This window comes from Lissotriton helveticus, chromosome 3_1 (genome assembly GCF_964261635.1).
Source record: "Lissotriton helveticus chromosome 3_1, aLisHel1.1, whole genome shotgun sequence".
NCBI lineage: Eukaryota > Metazoa > Chordata > Amphibia > Caudata > Salamandridae > Lissotriton > Lissotriton helveticus.
In genome coordinates, this window is record NC_136061.1 from 250,204,457 (window position 1) to 250,226,123 (window position 21,667).

General features: G+C 43.9%; 1 protein-coding gene across 1 annotated transcript in view; it reads left to right on the forward strand.

The window, feature by feature from the left end:
- MSI2 (musashi RNA binding protein 2) overlaps positions 1-21,667 on the forward strand; it is a 1,965,164-nt gene that overhangs the window by 1,848,522 nt on the left and 94,975 nt on the right. The gene's annotated exons all lie outside the window — the stretch shown is intronic.

Below are 21,667 nucleotides of genomic sequence, written 5' to 3' on the forward strand. Positions count from 1 at the left end.
ATGGGCAGTTCTGAAGGGAATACTAGTGTACTATTCATCATCTTCAGAGGTTGGGATGCTAGCCAGAAGCTTATTTTTGGCTAGTCCATCCCTGATAATATTCCTGTGTTACAAGGCCTACTGATAATTTTTGTCTTTTTGAAACAAATCATATGATTAGTCCAACGGACAATTTAATTTCTTAACCAGTTTTTGACTACTTAACACAGTAAGGTTTTTTATTAATTTAAGGCAACCCCGAGTTATTGAAAGGTAATCTCAGTTGTATTATAAATGTGCTTTTTAAGGTTTTTTTGTGCTTTACATTAAGGTCTTATTGGTATTGGTGGTATAAGCAAATAGGGAAAGAACTGTACAAAGTAAAAGATACATTAACCATCGCATTCTATGGACAATATGTCCATCTTCCATTTCCTCCTTTTAGTCAGTTTTCAGTTTTATTTATTTATGATTCGGAACTCCCATGAGATCCACATAAAAAGACATGATATACATTCAAAAAGATCATGAGTAAGAATAAAAAAGTACATAATAAAACATGAATATCATCAGATATACAGGATAAGTCAAGATCTCTGAATTACCACCTAATACAAATTAAAAAAACATTAAAAAAAATTGTACAATTTGAAACAAAACATTTCATTAGGGGGATTATTCATGGCAAAAGTGAAATCAGAGGCCGACAAGATATTTAATTGCAGACAGATGGGTCTTAGCCATTCACGCCTGAACGACATTAAAGCTGGGCAAACGAAGATAACATGCAGCAAGTCTTGAACTTTCATGTGACAGAGGTCACAAACGGCTGATGAGCCATGCCATCTTGATAAGAGCAATTTCAAAGGAAGTAAATCCTGTCTTACTAAAAACATTAAACGCCTGACACCATGAGGGATGTTCCAGTGAGCATAAGGTTGTGCTTTCCTCATCAAACAGGAGTCAATAGCTGGAGTAATGCCCTTTTTCAAAGTACGGAGGGAGCTCTCTATCCAGTCTAAACCCTAGTTCCCAAGAAGTAGATTTCAAAAGGGTTTTTAACTGATATGGCGATAAAGAAAATAAAACAGCTTTATCTAATTGTAATTGACTCACTACGTATCTAAACAAATTTATAATTACAGAATAATCATTAAAGTTTCCCAGCAATTCATTTTTTATTAAATGTCTTAACGTGCCTGGCTCACTCATTGCTAGGCTAAAAACCCAGCGCACATTCCCCGCTAGACCTTCAACCCAGCTACTACGTAAGCCAAATTCCTGTCTGAGGGCAGCTGTTGAACTCGCTGTGTTGACAGATAAAAGGCTACGTAAAACTTTTCCTTCAGAGGAGTTAAAAAAACTCCAGCTTTTTATATCAATTAACTCTATTCCATAGAGTAAGGAAGCAGAGATTTTTGCTCGATATACATCCAGCAGAATCGAAAAATGCCTTCTGCCTGTGGCCTTATATAAGGACACCAAGCTCTTGCCCTGAACAATAGCTTTCCGGGTGTTGTAAGCTATGTGAGCTTTTTCACTTAAATTGCTCATAACAATTTTGCCAAGAAAGGTATAAGATTTCACAGTTTCCAATTTTTGGCCCCCCACTGTCCAAAAAAAATTCGCAAATTTAGGTTTCTTCCTACCAGACATACACATCACTTTACTTTTAGCAGTATTTATCAATAGGTAATGCTTTTCTGCAAACTTGTGTAAGGCATGCAGACGATTATTCAGCCCTTTAGGCGTTAGGTCAAGGATCAAAATGTCATCAGCATACATCAGACACACAATTGGGGAACCCCCCAGGATCGGAGCAATACCTGTACTTGCAGAGAGAACCTGGGGTAAGTCAGCTATGTAAAGGGAAAACAGCAGAGGAGCCAATAGGCAACCCTGCTTTAACCCGTTCGCTGTGGGAATAATTCTGGATAGTCCTCTTTCCCCACCCACCAACACTCTGCACCAAGTATCCGAGTGCAGGGCGTGAACTAATCTAATAAGAAAGAGTGGCATCCCTAAATCAAATAACTTTCCCCACAGCAATGTTCTGTCCACTTTATCAAAAGCTGTGGAGAAGTCAATAAAGGCGCCATAAACTCGCCCTCCACGAACTTTAACATATTTCTCCGTTATAACCTGGAGTGCGGTCAAATTATCTAAGGTACCGTGCTTTTGTCTAAAACCTGTTTGTTCAAAAGGCAAAATCTCAGCCCTAGACACCCAATCGTTAATTAGGTTAAGGAGACATTTTGCAAAGACCTTGCCAATGGCATCTAGGAGAGCGATTTGTCGATATTTTGAGGAAGGACTCTGTCCCCTTTTTTGAATAACGGAACCAAAATGCTCCCCTTCCAAGATGAGGGGACGGAACCACTAAAAAAGCAATACCTAAACACAGGATGAAGAATTTTACTCCATAATTTACTCTGTTGTTTTAGGACAGAAATGGGGACCTCGTCCGGACCCATTGCGCCAGAAGAGCGCATACTCTTGATGGCTAATTCAATGTCTTTTTCGGCCGGAGGGTCATATGGGAAGGTGTCCTCAAAATTGATGATATTATCCCGTTGCAGGTCATTACTGCTGTATAAATGCTCAATATAATGAACCCAGATCTGCTCGTCAATGGCAATTGGCGTGGGACAGGATCTAGTGCCACAACCTTTGCCAATTAGTGACCAGAATAACCTGGCTTGACCCTTATAAGATGACTCCCGGAGTTTGATCCATAGGGAGTCGTCCTTGTCTCTTTTCAATCTAGCCCTCAACCTTGATCTCCTTCTTTTTAACAATGTTAATTTGTGGTGCCTTTCCTGATTAAATGATAAGTATTGACCCCTAATCAATTTATTTATTTCAATATTTAATTTCCGAAGAGATTCCGGGAATACTGTTGATTTTTTAATGGAAGGGACTTTCCTTGATATTGAGGTTACCAATTTTAGAAAATCTGCAAAACATAGAAGTTCCCCCCCCCCCATCCCATTGGGACAAATTCTCAATTGTAGAGAGTAAAGTACTCAACAAACCTTCAAAAGCCCGAGAATTCCAGTAACATTTCCCTGATCTGGCACCAAAGTTCACCAAATCACTATCTAAGTGCCAGGAATCCGATGGGGGAGGCCTGAGAGTAGCTGTAACAATCAATACCTTGTGGTCGCTTAGATCAGAGTTAACAACCAGAACATCCTTCATGAGAGGGAAAAAGGAATAATCTGCCACTACATAATCAATGATTGAATCTCCATTTTTAGATTTATGTGTGAAAGCTGCAGGGGTATCAGAGGGAAGTCTACCATTTATTATTAGACAATCCACCTTAGAAAGACCTTCCAAGATTAGTTTACCTCTTTTATTAGATTTAATATTCATTGGAAACTGAGCTTGAGGAATATGGAGAGATTCTTCCCAGCTCTTCCTGCAATGCTTTCGTCTCCCCCACTGAGTTCATTCACAACTGGACATTATTTGATGACTCCTCCTTCCTGTCTTGCCTAAAAAGCATCAGGTCAGGTTCTCCGAGGGACCCTGTCCCTATGAAGATACTGAAACAACTTGACCTTGAACCACGGCGATTCCTAATGAGGCTACTTAACATCTCTCTCACTGAATCTCGGGTAGAACAGGACTGGAAACATGCCATGGTCGTTCCCCTGCTTAAAAAATCAGGTGCTGACATCACAAATCTTGCTAACTTCAGGCCTATATCCCTGCTGCCAGCCTGTTCCAAAATATTGGAGCGTCATGTTAACACTCAGCTCTATGAGTTTGTTGAAAACGTGGGATATCTCCATCCATCCCAATCAGGCTTTCGCGCTAATTATTCCACCGAATCCGCACTCCTTGGGGTGACTGAGCGACTCCGACACGGTATCGATAGCGGTGAGACATTTGCGCTTATTCTTCTTGATTTAAGCGCTGCTTTCGATACCGTGTCCCTTTCCATCCTATTGGAGTCTCTCTGCTCCCTTGGTGTTGCTGGACCAGCGCTTGCCTGGGTGGCCTCATTTCTTAATGAGCGCACTTTTCAGGTTTTCTCAAACAAAGCTGAATCTGCGATTTACTCCTCTGCTTACGGCGTCCCTCAAGGGTCTATATTGAGCCCTTTGTTGTTCAATATTTACATCAGACCACTTGCTTCTATCGTAGAGGACGCCGGTCTGTCTATATACTCATATGCAGACGACACGCAGATTGTGTTTTCTTTGTCTAGCAGCAGGGCTCAGGACACTTCTGCCCTTAAAATTGGCCTTTCTCGTGTTGCAGCTTGGATGCAAGCGCATCTGCTAAAGCTCAACGGAGACAAGACCGAGGTGATCATACTGGGTAAACATAAAGATCTGTGGGGCTCTAGACACTGGCCCAGTGATATGGGTCCGCTGCCTACCCCCGTGCCTGTTGCCCGTAACCTCGGTGTCCTGATTGACGATAAACTTTCGATGAGGCAGCAGGCAACGAAGGTCGCTGCAATCTGTTTCAATACTCTACGCTGGTTGCAGAAGATCATATGGATGTTGCCTGAGTCCACTCGAAGAACTGTCGTACAGGCCCTTGTGATGTCTCGTATCGACTATGGCAATGTGCTCTATTTAGGAGCAGATAAAGCCACAATCAATAAACTCCAGGTTGTACAGAACTCAGCTGCGCGCTTGTTGCGCAATGTTCCACGGAGAACGTCCGCAATGCAAGCTCTGCGTGACCTTCATTGGTTAAAAATTTCTGATCGTGTGGTCTTTAAAACTTTGTGCTTCCTATTTAAGATTCGTCAGGGTTCTGCTCCCATCTACCTGCTCAATCTTGCCCAGCCATATCAGCCTGGCCGCTCTCTTTAGGTCATCCAACAACAGCAATCTTGTGATTCCTAGGATCCGACTGACAAAAATGGGAGGCCGTTCATTCGCATATCTAGGACCCAAGATGTGGAATGCTCTCCCGTTGGCGCTAAAAACAGAAACTAGCCTTTTTGCTTTCCGTAAAAAATTGAAGACTTTTCTGTTCTAAGTTCTTCAGTTCTGTTTTTTTTCTCTCAGCTACTGCTTGTTTTCTTCTCTAGTCTGTCCCTGGCGCCGGGAAACCCATTGCGGGTAGCTGTGCGCAATACAAGTTCAATAAAATAAAATAAATAAATATTTCTAAATAAATCAAGGACACAATTGGAGATCTTGCAGTTGAGGTCCCCTAGTAACAGTATGTAAGGAGCGGGAGAGACATCCATAAATTTAGATAAAAAGGAAAAAAGCAACTTTAAACCATCATTAAATCGGGTGTCAGGGGGAATGTAGATATTTATTAAAATGAGCAATTTATTTGGACAATCTTTAAACAGATTTTTCAAAGTTAATGCCTGAAACAATTTATTAGGGTCTAGGTAGTAAGAGGGATTCCAATTAATTTTATTAGAATGTAGGCAAGCTATTCCACCCTTCGCGTGACCTCTCCTAGAGGGAATTGCGCTGCCATCAAAAACCAAATAGTCTTTTTCCAACATTAATTTTCCTTCCACCCAAGTTTCCTGAAGACAAATTATATCAGCTTCTAAGGAAAGTAAGAATGACAATTTTTCCTGGCTATTCTTAAAACCTGCAATATTCCAAGAGATTATTTTCAAATCAGTGTTAAAGACTCGGATGCGGTTTAGGAAGAGGGGTAAATTTACTAGAAAGAACGCCAGGCAACCAACTCCATTTAGAATTGTCATCCGTCAAAACTTGTTTAGGAGGAGGGGGATTTTTATAGAGAACTTGACGTTCATTTTTAGATACCCATATTTTTAAATCCTCGGTTTTGACTGAGGTCCAATCTGAGGAATTCGGATTAACACCACAGATTGTTGGTTGGTTAGTAGATAATTTAACACTCCGTTCCTCCATAAAATATGGGGAAACATCTATCCCTCTAATTTGCAATTCCTCTACCCAATGTAAGATGTGGTTCAGAACTAATTTAGAATGAAATTTGACCCTTGCAGTTTTCCCTAGAGTGGAATTCAGCAAAAGTACCAAATCCAAATCCGAGGTTTGAATTAGTTTTAAGCTTTCAATCTCACGGAAGCATTTAAGAAGAGCCGATCTGCTTAAGATAAGGTCAATATCAAAGAGGAATAAAATCTAAGAAAACAGTGTCCACATTTTCTTTCTCCCGAATAGACACACAAGCGGAGGGTGCAATTAAAGGCGAATCCTGAAAAGGCCCAGCCAAGAGGTTAAGAGTAGACGATTGAACTTTTACTGGTAATAGCGGTTCAATGAGTCGGAGTTGGATCGTAGGTCCCACGGAATCAGTAGTGATAATCGCTTGAACCTCTGTCGGTGGATTAATTATGTCATCGGGTGAATTAAGAAGCAACTCATTCAGGCACGATTTTTCTAACGAGGCCTCCAAATTATTTTCGAAGATGAGTTTCCTCTGCCTTTTTTTAGAGAACCTTCGAGCAGGTTTCCTTTTTTTAAATCTATTCTTTTTATGCTTAATAGTGACTACCTTTTCACCATTAATTGGGAGATCAGTGCGAGCCTCTTCATCTTTTTTTATATGTGAGGTAAATATAGGAAATACGGAAGGAACTTCTAAATTTTGCGTATCAGTAGAGGCAGCAAAAGATACTATCTCTTCATCAAGGATAGCTATACAATTGCCACCAGCAGAAGATACATTATCAACGCTGGAAACTACTGGAATGGTCGGAGGCTTATTTACAATCCCTCCTTCAGGAATTAGGAGTTGATCTGTTTGGGCTGAATCTAAAGTCTCTATTACATTAGATAGCCTCTTAGCTTCACTCGGGTGTACCAATAAATTGTCGGGCTCAAGATGATACCCGGAAACGGACCCACCTTGGTTGTGTAAGAGCACTCTTAGGATTTGGGTTACCGTATCCAGGACACAATCAGAACCTCCAACGAATTTTTCCAATAAACGTAAAATTGATAACAAAAACTCCAAAGAAAACAGAGATTTGGAAATTAGATTATCACTAACACTCGGGGGGCTCACAGGAATGGTATTCAAATTAGTGCCCGAGCACGAGGTGAGCTTTAGCTGGGCTAGAGAAAAATCAGATTTACTCCACTGTCTCGGAGGAATAATTCCCAAGATGGAGCGAGACAGGAACTTCTATCAGGTTGATATTATCCTTAACAGGAGAAAAAACTGCCTCAGACACTTTACCCTCTAGAGTATCAGAGTTTGAGGCATCCAACACTACTTTATCCTTTCCCCTTTCCCATGAACTGAATAGTTGACATTGCCCTTTCAGTTGCAGAGAGGAATTAATTTTATTCCATAGGGGATTCGATTTTGTCTTAGAGCCTGACCTCCCCACTAATACTCGACCGGAGCGGAGTTTTTTTGCCGTCATAATTAATTAGATTTATAAAACACAGTACAAAAGACAAAGCAATACAATAGCACTCTTAAGAAAATGACAAACTGATTCTAAAATAACAGAATAAAATACGACAAAAGTCAAAGGGACAGAGCCCAGCCTACTTCAGCATCTGACGGCCGCAGACGGTCCCGCCCTTGTCCCGGGCTTCTCCCGGGACGCTCCCGCGCAGCGGTAGAGAACGCTTACTATATAGGAAGGGGGAAGAGGGCAATGGGCGGTAGGCGGGGCAGGCAGGCAGGCAGGGAGAGCGGATCAGGTGTAGACGGTGTGTCTGACAGGGGCTCCTGGGAGACGGAGTCCCTGTGCAATCAACGCTCGCAGCCCTGTTGTGCCCTCGCCGTTCTCGTACAAATTAATATGACAGGAGTCTTTATCCCGCGCAGCGGGACCCGCGCAGCGGGTCCGGCAAGCTGTTAGCAGAGTCCTCGGGCAATAGGCATAGTCAGTTTATCTCCTCACAAAGCGCAACCAGTTTCAAGCTGCGGCAGGCTTTAATCCTTCGTGGGCGGTGGGCGGGGCAGGCAGGCAGGGAGAGCGGATCAGGTGTAGACGGTGTGTCCGATAGGGGCTCCTGGGAGACGGAGTCCCTGTGCAATCAACGCTCGCAGCCCTGTTGTGCCCTCGCCGTTATCGTACAAATTAATATGACCGGAGTCTTTATCCCGCGAAGCGGGACCCGCAAGCTGTTAGCAGAGTCCTCGGGCAATAGGCAAAGTCAGTTTATCTCCTCACAAAGCGCAACCAGTTTCAAACTGCGGCAGGCTTTAATCCTTCGTGGGCGGTGGGCGGGGCAGGCAGGCAGAGCGGATCAGGTGTAGACGGTGTGTCCGACAGGGGCTCCTGGGAGACGGAGTCCCTGTGCAATCAACGCTCACAGCCCTGTTGTGCCCTCGCCGTTCTCGTACAAATTAATATGACAGGAGTCTTTATCCCGCGCAGCGGGTCCGGCAAGCTGTTAGCAGAGTCCTCGGGCAATAGGCAAAGTCAGTTTATCTCCTCACAAAGCGCCTCCTTTTAGTCCATTTCTGAAGTATCTCGCCTCCAATTCAAGGTTACACTTCGAATCTCTCAAGCAAACAAGTGTATGTTTCCTAGTGAGAATGTGTAATGAGCCTGTGTATACATAAAGCTTTTTGTGCTTTGGTTCTACAGAAAAATTCCATTGTTTCGAGAGAATGCCCCATTTAAGTGCACCACAAAAATTAGGAATTGTTTACACTACCTAACCCCATTTAAGGCATAACCCATGCTTCCAAATGCCTTACAAAGTAAAACCTTTGTCATAGCCACAGGACTTCTTTTAATTATGGTTTGGAACTGTTCGACTCCACTCCATTGTATCACCTTTGATGTACAGCATGCCATTCTATTGCTCAAAGGCAAACTCTCTATTCCCTAATGAGCTAACGGCATAAAGTTTGCCTTGCTGTCAAACAAGGAAAGAAGTAACTTTCAAACAGTTATCTTTCAGTAATATTAACCACAGTCTAATAGTCAAGTCAAAGACGTGGTAAAGGAGTCCATGGTAGAGAGAAGGCCATTTTGTGATGATGTCAGGCGGTTCCTGATCCAGCGGCCTTTTTTACAGGCACTGTCTTAGGAAATGTTGCAGAGATGTCCCTGGGATGCTAGGAGCAGAGTTTGGGTATTTTATGTTTCCCTTCTTCGCCGTAGTCATCCTCATCTTGCACAGCCAAGTACAGTGGCTTGCAACATTCCAAGATTGCAAGAACGTACTGCGGTACAGATTTCGGCTACCAGAAGGAGAACTTTAATACCACACCTCACTTTCCACTGGCCCTTCCGACTTCATGGATTTCTTCCTCGGGTAGTCATGTTTTGTTTGAACCACTGAAATCTAGGTACACTTTATGGCATAGTCATAGCAGAACCTGCTGACAGAAGGGGACCTTTGTAACACAATAATCATTTTAGAATGTAACCTGTCCAAACCATCTATTTATAATCACTGTGCAAAATCCAAAGGAAACTTGAAGAAAAAGAATCGAATAATCAGATGCTTATTGTCATACTTTGTGTTTTTACAGAAAGTCAACTACCTACACCACAATGCTATTTTGTTGCAAAATGTATATATCCTTAAAATGTGATACCTAAACGTCACGTCTTGTGCTGCTAAGCAAGCTACCTAGCGGAGCTTGTTGAGGGCCCCCACTGTGGCCCACCTGTCACCCTGTGCTTCCTGTGTCTGCTCTCTAGAGATGGAGAGGGCTCCAAGGCACTGTGTCTATGCACAGCCATCGGCAGCATGCTGGTAAGCTCCATGCATCGCTACAGAGGAGAGGTAACCTGGCCAGAGGGCCTCTGTTGCTGCCACATGTGAGCTAGGGCAATGGGATGCCTTCATGACAAGATGGCGGCCTGCCTTCCTGGGCCTGCTGGTAACCCATGGCCTGCACCAGGAACTCATCCCCTTCTTAACACACAAGAGACTTGCCATGGTGGCTTTCACACACGGGGACCTGTCCAACCTGTTCATGGGCCTGAAGATCTTCCAGATCCCCAGCTCAACTTCAACCGCCTGGTTAATGGTGGCAGCGTACTGATTACCAGTTCTCTGTAGTCCTATTAGTGGACCTGCCATGGAGCCTGTGCATTGCTGGCGCTGTGACTTGCTGTAAGTATTTAAATTCCCAACTGGCCCTTGTGCGCTGCAAGGGCCCTGATCACGAGGTGCCGAAGCTGCAGGATGAGTGCGCATAAAAGGGGCATCAGCGGGGAGTGGGCACACCTGCACAATGTTACTTGTCCTCGGGGTGGCATCCAAGGTCACCCCCATTATGTGTGTTCATTGCGGCCCTAGTGGCTGATGCTGGGTGAGAGTTGGCCAGAGCACCATGGGGCAAGGAACCCACCTTCCCTGCACCCAGGATGCTGATACTGAGCCAACCATGAGCATAGGAAGTGTGGGGACGCAGTAGATATATCCCTTCCAGATGTTGGAGTGGGGGGACAAGGGAGGGAGGGACGATGGGACAAAATAATTTCTCCCTCTCCCCTCTGTGATTCGTAGGGCCATTAGCTCCCGAAAGCACTACCTATAAGGGCCCTTAACTAGACCTATGAACTGCCTCCAGTTGCCTGTGATTTATCAGGTTCTATATTTGAATCCCAGTTAGATGGCTCAGTGGATTGAACTCTGCGGCAGAACTCTCTGTTTAAATGCAGGGCACACGCTACTACTCTCCTTACATTGCTTGGTTGGTGAATGCACTCACTAGAAAGACATCTAATGTGAAAGTTATGCTTCTGGTCCCAGTGAGACAGCCTGTCAGGTTAATGCACCTACTGCAGATATCTGTGGGTTGTACATTCCCGCACTCGCTTCTGAAGTACTCTGGGTTATGCAATTCAGATGAGGGAATTAAGGTATGTGCACAGTGTAACCGTGAGCTTAAAGGGCAGTAGGCAGACTACATTGAATCGAACCTTTACAACCGGAAGCCAAAATCTGGAAGCTAATCCTAATTAATAGTCGTTCCCTTCCAAAACATAAAATAGAAATACCGCTTCTGTTGGAAGAGGGAGATTTTGGTGTTTTGTTTATTATGGAATGTTGGCTTTACAATAGTTCCGTTCTGGATATTTTGATGGCCCTTCCCTCTGGGTTTCAAATACTCAGACAAGATCGTATAGGAAGGGTAGGCCGCCATAGCTATTATACTAAAGGACAAACTAAAATGCACCATTGCTACCCTCCAAATATCAGATTGGGAAAGCTTTCAATGCGCCATCTCATTCTCTCCTTCATATACTTTTTCAGTCCAGCCCTGCCTGCCCCATCAAACAGGCCTCCTCACTTCCAATACGTAGGTTATTTATCTGCACAATCAAGCAGGAACCTCAGTGTCAGAACCCCTGTTGCTGCACCCACACACACGGTTGGGTTCTTGGCGCACATTGCCGTGGCTAGAGCGCACAGAGACCTCACACTGCCGCACACAGAGGAAAAAAATTAGAGGGAACATTGCTTGTATCGTTAATTGCTTTCATCCGCAATCGGCAACCAAAATTCCATTTCTCATTATGCATCCAAATTTCTCATGAGACTTCTTGAGTTTCACTGTATTTCTTATTTTAGAATTGCCCTCTAGTACATCACAAGCCAAAAACATGTTCCACCTTAAACTGAAGCTTAAACCTCAGATCAACCAGGTATCTGAAGCGAACAGTCAGACCCTCCAGCTTATCGCGATTTCGCGATTTGCAAAAAAATCGCGAAATCGGCCGATCCGTGCAAATGCCGCGATATTTGGACAAACGCCCGCGAAATCCGCCGTGAGCCAATGGAAAGGAGGGTGTGTCTGTCTCCGCCGTGACTGGGGGCGAGTGGCTGAAAAGCTTCAGTGGTCCGTACATCTCTTTGTGTTTGCCTAATTACCGTTTGTGGTGTAGCATTAACAAGCGGAAAGGAGCCATCCAAGACATGCAGAAAAACGCAGGTAATTAAACTATGTGAGGAATTCTTGCAGAGCAGAATTACACGATAACGGATACAGGGCCTACTGAGATTAAACACGCCTTAAAATGAAGTCTGACACATTTTCCCAATATTGTCTGCATTATTTCTTCATTTTGGAGCATTTCCTATAAGCTTCCTTTATACATGATAGTCACGCCGTCTGTGCAATCTGTCTCCGCCGTGACTGGGGGCGAGTGGCTGAAAAGCTTCAGTGCTCCGTACATCTCTTTGTGTTTGCCTAATTACCGTAATCACCCCAGTTGGTGGCAGTAGCCCGTCTGCCCTCTGCTCGTGCACCCGAATGGGGTCTGACAATTACTTTAGTTTGCTCTTACTTGCAAGGAATTTGGTCTTCAGAATTGTTCTAGAAGTGTGCGTGGAGCTTTGGGTGGCGTGGAGCTCCAGCTGACTTCAGGTGGGTTCCTTGTGTGCAGTTGCACTCCGCACCTTCGTCAGCTCATACAATTCTTCCTGCTGGAGAATAAGCTAACATTTCATACATAGAATTGTTTTGCTGTGCTAATTACAATGTGGATGCCCAATCGAGAGGTTAGCTAAATTTTGTTTTTGGCCCTGTGAATGCGGATTAAAAAAGTCAGATTTTGAAACTGCTACATCTGCTATGCTAGAGGAACTATAATTATATTTAACTGAGTATCGGACCATGACAATTTTCACAACTGTTCTGTAAGTCTTTTGGTGAATAGCAGATTTCATAGATCATATTACTGGTTTCAATTAGGCACAGTGAGCTATCAGAACGCTAGCTACTACAGTTACAGGATACATTAGTACTGCAATGCAAATCAAATTTGTAAAAGAGGTTAAGGGAGGGGAAAGATATTCTGACTACATACACCGGTCGCCAAAGCTACTCAACAAACTACTAAGTCAAACAAAGATAGCTGTTGTTCCAGTTGTATATGTGCTTCTTCCACCTGGCAGCTTTACAAACCCACTTGGGAGGACAGCGCTTGAACTATGACCTTGACTCTGGCGCCAGTGCAGCTCTGTTAACCTGGTTCTCTGGCTCCACAGCGGATGGATGGATGATGAGGGGGTGGGTGAAAGGATGGATGGATGGATGATGAGGGAATGGATGGATGATGAGGGGGTGGGTGAAAGGATGGATGGATAGATGGATGATGAGGGGAAGGATGGATGGATGAAGAGTGGGTGGGTAGAAGGATGGATGGATGATGAGGGAAAAGGATGGATGGATGATGAGGGAAAAGGATGGATGGATGATGAGGGGAAGGATGGATGATGAGGGGAAGGACAGATGGATGGATGGATGATGGGTGGGTGAAAGGATGGAAGGAAGGATGGCTAAGTGAAAGGGTCGATGGAGAGAGAAAGGGAGGATGGATGGATGACTAAAAGAGTGGATGGGTGGAAGGATTAGTAAGTGAAAGGATGGCTGGATTGGTGAAAGGGTAAATGGCTGAATGGATGAGTGAATTGATGGATGGGATGAAGAGTGGATGGATAAGTGTACAGATGGATAGGGTAAAAGGGTGGATGGATAACGGAGATGAGTGAAAGGATGGATGAGGGGATGGATGAAGGGATGGATGAGTGAAATGATAGATGGAAGGATACATGATGGATAGGTTTGCAAATGGTTGAATATGTTTGGAAATGGCTGGGAGATGCGTCACGTTGTAAATACCCCGCACCATGGTGCATCTTTTGCGCCGCCGCTGCGTCACAAAAGTGACGCAACGGTGGCGTAAAAGCAGCCCAAGGGGCTTGTAAATCTGCCCCAAAGTGTCTACATTGTAAAGAAACCAAATATACATAGCTTCATGTTGTTAAATAACTCAAAAAACGAAGATATCTGTGTTTGTTGTAGGAAAAATGGCCACATAAAATGCCGCAAAATTGCCGCTAAATTTCCATATTTGTGCCGCTAAATTTCCATTTTTGTGCCGCTAAATTTGCTAATCCATGCCGCTATATCCTGGGGGGTCTGAACAGTGGAAGACAAGGATGTTGCCTGTTTCGGCCGGTCAAGGTCTGAGGGCAAGAAATCGTGTGCTTCACGCTGCATACTGCACAGCACTGAAGATTCTCTCATAAACACCTTGTACACAGGTACACACCCGGAACCACTTTACCTGCAAAGAATTTCCACTGGCATCCTACCCCAACTGCACAACACCAGAATACTCTTTCTTTTTGTTATCGTTATTGTAGAATTCAACGCAGCACCCTTGACAAAATCAGAGCGACTTTAACCCTCCTGCAATTGTGAAAGAAGTTGAATATTGAGCTCCTCAAGGAACAATATCATACCAGACAATACGGAGCACACCTCTGTAACCTACTGTGCTCTTGTACTTTGTTCAGAGCTTTAGCTAGGTTTGAGATATAAAATCCCTTTACATGCATGCATATTTGTTCCCCCTTTAAACCTGTGCCATTGATGATTTATTACTACTGACTTTTCCCTTCTCCACATTCCACTGTAAAATCTTTTCATATGTCACTGTAGAAAAGTCCATGTAATGTAAGTCACGTACGTAAATACGTCAAACCTAATCAAATCATCATTCGTTCAGCCTTACTTCACTCAGGTACTTTCACTTAGCTCAAATATGGCCTCCTCCCAATTTAGTACTATGAAACTCAGTGGCCCTGAAGCCTTCTATAGTCTGCCTTGTTTCTTCATTAGACAGCCTTGCTTAAAAGTTAGTCAGTGATAATAAGGCGTTTGCTTCTATAGCATAGCCCCCAATCAGGTTTCTTAGGACATCGAGGTGAGTGGGTATTAGGTGCAGCTGAAGTAGAGGCTGCCTCCAACTCCTTTAACCTCAAAGCATTTATAACCTTTTCATGCAAAACAATTTAATCATTCCTCCTCCCCCCCCCCATTTCTCTTATTTGTTCACTTGACGTACCAAGGTTAGCTCAGTCAAACAGTCCAGACTAATTTAAGTGTGTGGTATTAGTGTAGAAATAAGTTACAGTAGGATGCAGGAACAACACGCCATAAATCCAGAGTCCAGTTAAAGTCCTATCTTTTTAAAAGACTGTCTTTATTTACAAATAGGAAAGTAGGCTCTTAAAATAAGAACATAAACCCCCCCCCCCCCCACCCCCACCTCACACCCTTGTCGCTGCTGTTGACAATATCTTATTAAAGCATTGGTTTGCACACAGAAAAAGAAAAGCAACTGATACTGCACCTTGAGATCACGGGAAATTACGAGCAGCTGTGTGTCCTCCCTTCATTCACCCCCATCCCTCCACCCGGCCCCCTCTCCCCCGCCCCCGGTTACCGATCCTACTGCTGAGTGAATGCTGTGACTGGCCTGCTCTTCCCAGGTGCCGAATGACGCGCCTGGAGATGGTGCCAGCCGTGATCACCTAGGCTAGTTAACATTGGACGCACTCTTAGCCTATTTGTAAGATATTTCCCACTATCCAACTGAAGGCGCCATTGAGACGCCGCACCCCGTTCATTAACCGGAGTACCATGGAGCACCCACATACAGGTCCTGTGGACAAGTCACACGTCCTTCTTCCAATCCGACTTTCTGGGAGAGAGATAATGCCCCATATATTTCTATACTACTCACACAGAAAGGCACTACAGTTCAATAAATATGACTCCATGGACAATGTTATCACATGGAGGTGCGGTTTAAATTTTTTGGCAGATCTGCAGAAGATTTTGGTCTCCTTTTTAGGTCTCGCTACGCAGTGCGTCAGCACTGCTTAGAGGGACCTCTTGTAATCGCTCAGCACTTATCTTGAAACTTGTGCATGTTTTGCACGGTTTCCTATCAGTGCTCATGCATGTATGGCGTTTACCTCGCGGGAGCCAGCAGCAGCGCCATCTGTTAGTAATTATCGCGCTGGCTTCCGCGAGGTAAACGCCATACATGGACTTCTGGCTGCGCGCGCCACTGAAACACCTTTGAGTGGTGCCTTCAGCGTCGTTTTAACTTTCGCGGCTGCGTGCCGCCCCTGTTTCCAGTTCTTATGTTTAAGACACGCTGATACATCCGCAAAAGTGGCAGACAACAAGCATTTCAGGCACGTGCACCCTCTCAGGGTTGTGGTAACGTCCGCGTGGCATATGGCGCGTGAAGTCAGAGGAAGGCTCTGTCGCTATGAAGTCCTGGTGGTCAGCACGGATAAGAACGCTTGGTTAATAATTCGTCATGGACGTGTGACTTGTCCACAGGACCTGTATGTGGGTGCTCCATGGTACTCCGGTTAATGAACGGGGTGCGGCGTCTCAATGGCGCCTTCAGTTGGATAGTGGGAAATATCTTACAAGTAGGCTAGGAGTGCGTCCAATGTTAACTAGCCTAGGTGATCACGGCTGGCACCATCTCCAGGCGCGTCATTCGGCACCTGGGGCGAGCAGGCCAGTCACAGCATTCACTCAGCAGTAGGATCGGTAAACGGGGGCGGGGGAGAGGGGGCCGGGGGGAGGGATGGGGGTGAATGAGGGGAGGACACACAGCTGCTCGTAATTTCCCGTGATCTCAAGGCGCAGTATCAGTTGCTTTTCTTTTTCTGTGTGCAAACCAATGCTTTAATAAGATATTGTCAACAGCAGCGACAAGGGTGTGAGGTGGGGGGGGGGGGTTTAAAACATACTTGTTAAAAAGACCGAGCTTCGAAACTGCAGCAGCTGAAACATTGAGCTCCTCTGTGAACACTGGATGGATTGTACACCCCAGGTTCGTGAACCCTCCAGGGCCCAAGTGCAGGGAGTCGGAGTGTGCGCCACATCTGCTCGGCTGTATCATGTTACAAGGCACCCGTGCAAGACACAAGGGCCGCTGGCCTCGAGACGTGCAGACATTTGTTATGGGCAGGGCTTTAAGTGGGATGAAAAAACTGGGGGGTCTCTCAAAGGGGCGTGGCCAGTGTAATTAGGGGCGTGGCTTTAAAACACTTATGTTCAAAATCTGTGCTTAGCATAGTGTACCGCCCAATATGTATTTTGCTGTTTCTGTCATTGCATCCAGATATAAGATACAAGTAACATCATACCTACAACAAGTCAGTACTATTGGCTTTGTCAATGGTTAATAGTTGCATGAGATAAATAAGTTGCAACTATGACGTGTTACATATAATATTGAAAACACTTCCACTTAAAGCCCTGGTGACCCTAACAATGTTGCTGTTCCTGCAGTTTAAAAAAGAGAAGAGAAATCCAGAGAGAAAATGACTCTCTTTAAGGATTTCCCTTCCCCTACAGCTCACCTTGCATGACGTCATGTGGTAACTTCTCCACTAGTTGAGAAGTAAGCAGTGTGGGCAGCGCACATCGGTGTGCCTGCTGTCTAGAAAAGGGTCTCTATCGGGCTCTGGCACCCTGGCACTTTTTTCCAGTCTGCAGTGACAGCAGTGACAGCCCGGGAAAAAAACGGACCGCCTGTGCCAGGGCTCAAAACAGAGCCCGATAGAGACCCGTTTCGAGGCCCCCTGAAAAAAACTGCCGGTGCTCAGACCCCTTGAGACCCGGCCCACTTAAAGCCCTGGTTATGGGGATTACACGAGGGACCTGAAAGGGTTAAATTCCTGGCGCTGACTTACGACATCAGTGAATGCAAGTATTTAATGCGTTTTTGTCAAGTGAAAACAGCTGTGCACAATGCAAAACGTAGACTAGGCCTGTCTACTGTAGTTCATTGCTGCCCGGTCCAGCATCCCTCTACAACATACACCATTGACTGTGGTGTGTCTTCAAATGAAGCCACCAAACATGTTGCGAATAAAGCAACATAAAACAAGCATTGGCATAGCCAATAGGTCTCGCCTTTAGGACATCATAAGTGTAACCATGCAACAGACCTATTGGCTATGCCAATGCTTGTTGTTTTTACTGCGAGTTTATTTCCAGTTTCCAATAAATGGATCTAAAAGTACCAGACATTTTACAGTTTTATCAAGTTTACCAACTACCATTTGTCCAGGTTCCTCTGCGGCTTTGGGTGCAGGGACATGGGACAACTTGCTGACTTGTACTCCGTGGAGTTCAGTATCAGCTAGAAAGAAATGTCATAGAATCTTTTAGTTTGAAACTTTATTACAATCTCATAGATTCAATAAAGTACATCACAGCACAGGTTCCATAAGAAATAGATAAAATCCTTAAAAAGAGTCAATTTCATAAAAATGTTACACTACACAAGATACAGTAATTCATTTTCCTATTACTACTGAGTCATACATATCTAAAAAGTTCAATGCATTAACTTCCCCCTCCTAATTCACAGAGCATAGAAAAAGCGAGAAATACCAAAAACGATTAATCTGTGGGTATCTGTAGACAATAGCCTAAAAATGTCAAGGTAATGACCCGGACCAACAGCTCTACATATGGGTATTATCCATTTCTTTCTCAGTAGGGCATAATAAGGACAAACAAAAGTAAATGAACAATAGATTCTGTGGAAGCTTTACTCGCAGGGCGTAAATCAACTACTGGGGGACACATGGACCACCTAGAGCAGAAAAGGTTAGTAGGTAGGGTCTCATATCTAAACTGTAGAAAAAGTTTGTGTGCCAGCGGTGGAGTAATTTCCTCTATAGATGTTTCAAAACGTGGGAGACTTTTAAAGGATAGAAAATCTGTTAGACCTGAGAAATGCTCTGTCAATTCCATTTGAAATATTTTTTCCCAGTACATTTTTTTCAACGTCTCTCTCGAAATGCTGCCCATAGTTTCTATATAGACCAGAAGCTTTCCATCCCCAGTCTCCCCAATAAATCACACGAGCCGGAGAACCACCTTATTGATGCAGCCTGGGGGGAATCTTAAAAGATCCTTCAGGGTATCACAATAGGGATCCAACTTTTCTATCGTCCACAGCCTAAACCAAAATAATAACATTTTATAATTTACTTTATGCTTTAGTTGTTTGTGAGCAATGTCAAAGTAAAAGGGAATCAGAGGGATTTAACAGGAAGGTCAACCAGTGATCTAAAAAAACGATTTTCAACTGTAGGTAAAGAAACTAGGGTACTAGAGCCCCAGAGCTCAGCACCATGCACTACCCCGCCCAAAACCTTAGTGTTGTAAATTATAGAGGGCGGGGGCGATTTGCCTAGATACAGTCCTCCTATGAATTTTGCTTATGTGTGCACATTGTTGTATTTGTTGGAGTTTTGATTTTTCCACCTGTGGGCACCAGTTAATTAATGGAGTGAGTCAGATACCCAAGTAATCAAAGGCTTCGACCTTCTCCTATTTAGTACTGCTGGCCCACATTGGCCTAGTCTTTGCAGCACTTTTACGTTATCAAAAATCATGAATTTAGTCTTAGTTTCATTTAGGCGAAGCCCTCCTTCTTTACAAAACTTTAAAAAATCATTTAAATTGCAGCAATCCTTGTGGAGATTTTGAAATTAAAAGGGTATCGTCAGCAAACAGTAGTGCCAGTACTCTTCCTAACCCTATTTTAGGGGCATCACAGCCATCTTTATCTAAAAACTCAAAAACCCCATTAATAAAAAGAGTAAAAAGGGTCTGTGCCAACACTCATCCTTGTCTCACTCCTCACTTGATTGGAAAAGTTTCAGTTACTGGACTGTTGGCACCCCATCTAACCTGTGCTGAATTTTCTAAGTGTAATCGAATTAAAATTTTAAAAATATTATTTGGAACGCCCATCGCCAATAGCACCCTCCATAGTTTTTTGCGTGGAACTAAATCAAATGCCGTGTGCAGATCCACAAAGGCCACATAAAGCTTTCCTCCCATTACAACTACTTCCTTCCAATAAATACAGATCAGCCGAAACACCTGGTCCAACATGCTGATTTTGGAACAAAAGCCCGCCTGAAAGTCACTCCGAATTTTTGCTTCCTTTATCCAATTTTGAACCCTTCCTAAAACCTGTTAACAAAAGATCTTCTGAACGTAATCAATAAGGCTAATGGGCCTGTTATTCATAGGGGAAGATCTATCCCCTTTTTTAAAAATGGGCACTATTTCAGCTATCTGCCAAGAGGGTGGGATAGGGACACCTGTCAAAATCAAGTTGGTAATCAGATTTATATATAGACCCCAGAGAATGTTATCTTCTTTATACAGATCATTGGGGATTCTGTCCGGGCCAGGGGCACTTGCTGACACACAGGAGGATATTGCTATTAATATTTCCTCTAGTGGGATAACCAAATTTCCATCTTCACACCCCATAGGGAACTCCATTTCCACTAATGCATCACTAGCTGTATCGGTGTCGACTCTATAGAGAGGACCAAAATGTGTAACCCATTCCTCCGGTTGTACACTATATTCAAGTGGAGGTCCTTCCCTTTTTAACCAGTATGCCACTTGTCCCCAGAACCCTTTGGGGTTACTATCCGACAGGGCAGTGTGCAAAGAATCCCATAATGAGTCCTCCCATTCCTTTTGTGCTTTATCAATAGCCTTTTTGTATCCAGCTCTACAAGTAGAAATTTCTACATGAGCCCCTCGTTTGATTGCACCAATAAGCACCCCCTTTGCCTTCCTACAGTCCTGGTTAAACCAGGAGCTCTTATTATCATGCTTTAAGCCACTACATTGTCCCCCTTTCCTTCTTGGTTTTTCTGGTTGGCTCAATAAACCTCTTATCTCATTAAAGAGAAGGTCATGGGTAGACCCTAAAATGACAATGGCATCTTTAGGACAAAGAATGCTTAGATCCTTAATCAGCTGCCTTGCTTTAATCTTCCCTACTTCTAAGGCTTCTGGATGTTTCTCCACCCATGTCCACTTTAGAGCTTTCTGGTTGTGTGCAGTGGTAAGTATTCCCACATCGGAATGTACCCTGTGCGTTGGCTGCAGAGGGCCCTCTATTGAGAGAGTAAGAGCAAGAGCATGATGGTCACTTTCTGTTGTTTTCACCACTGTCATGTCAAATAATTGAGGCCATAGAACAAAATGTTTCAAATACCCACACAGTCTCCATCCAACAGTTAACTGAGGTTCTCTTCAATAGAAAAATGATGGTATTAGTGTGGCAAAAACTGGTACAAAAATCATAGGTACCAAGTAAAAGTTAATGCTCCACCTAGTCTCCAAACTAAAGAAAATGATCAGAGGCCAACCCTTCTTCATGCAGCAAATAACACCCAACCACCACCAACCCTCCGCTGGTAACAGCTGGCTTTCCTCAAGAGTCCTAGATTTGTTCTCTGCTTTTGGAACCCAAAAATTTCCACTGTTCCTGTTCTTTTCCTGGTGAGTAATTTCTTTGTTCTTACGCACTGAAGCTTCGTCAGAAATCCAGATAACTACAACCTAATGCCTTAAGGGGTGCAGTATTTTATCTAAAAATAGGAGCATTGTATAAAAGCCATGCCCAGTCAGTTTGGCCTACCAGGTTAAACTCACTGCCTCAGCCAACCCAAGTGGATGTCATGTTTGTATACTTTATTAATGGGGTTTCCCATACTAGGGGACGAATAGGCAACAGCAGCTCAAGAAAATGTGGATTCCTAGACAGGCACAGCAGACTCCTCTTAGTTGGGTCTATGCAATGTTTAGGCAGAGCACAATAAGGGAAGACCAAGGATGACCTCAGGATGTGAGTTATTTTTTTTCAGCACACGTTTGTAGATGGAGCTTCAAAGTAGTACAAGTGGATTTAATGAGTCGTTTGCATTCCGAGATGACTCTGGTCAGAATAAGTATTGCGACCAATAAATGCTTGAAGCTGCTATGGAATCAGAGGTGCAGCCTCATGGGTGACTCCAAGGATGGAGAAGCTGGAATGAGATCACATTTTACTAAAATATGGCTTTGATTGTTTCAGATAGATGCATATTATAAATAATTATTGTTAAAA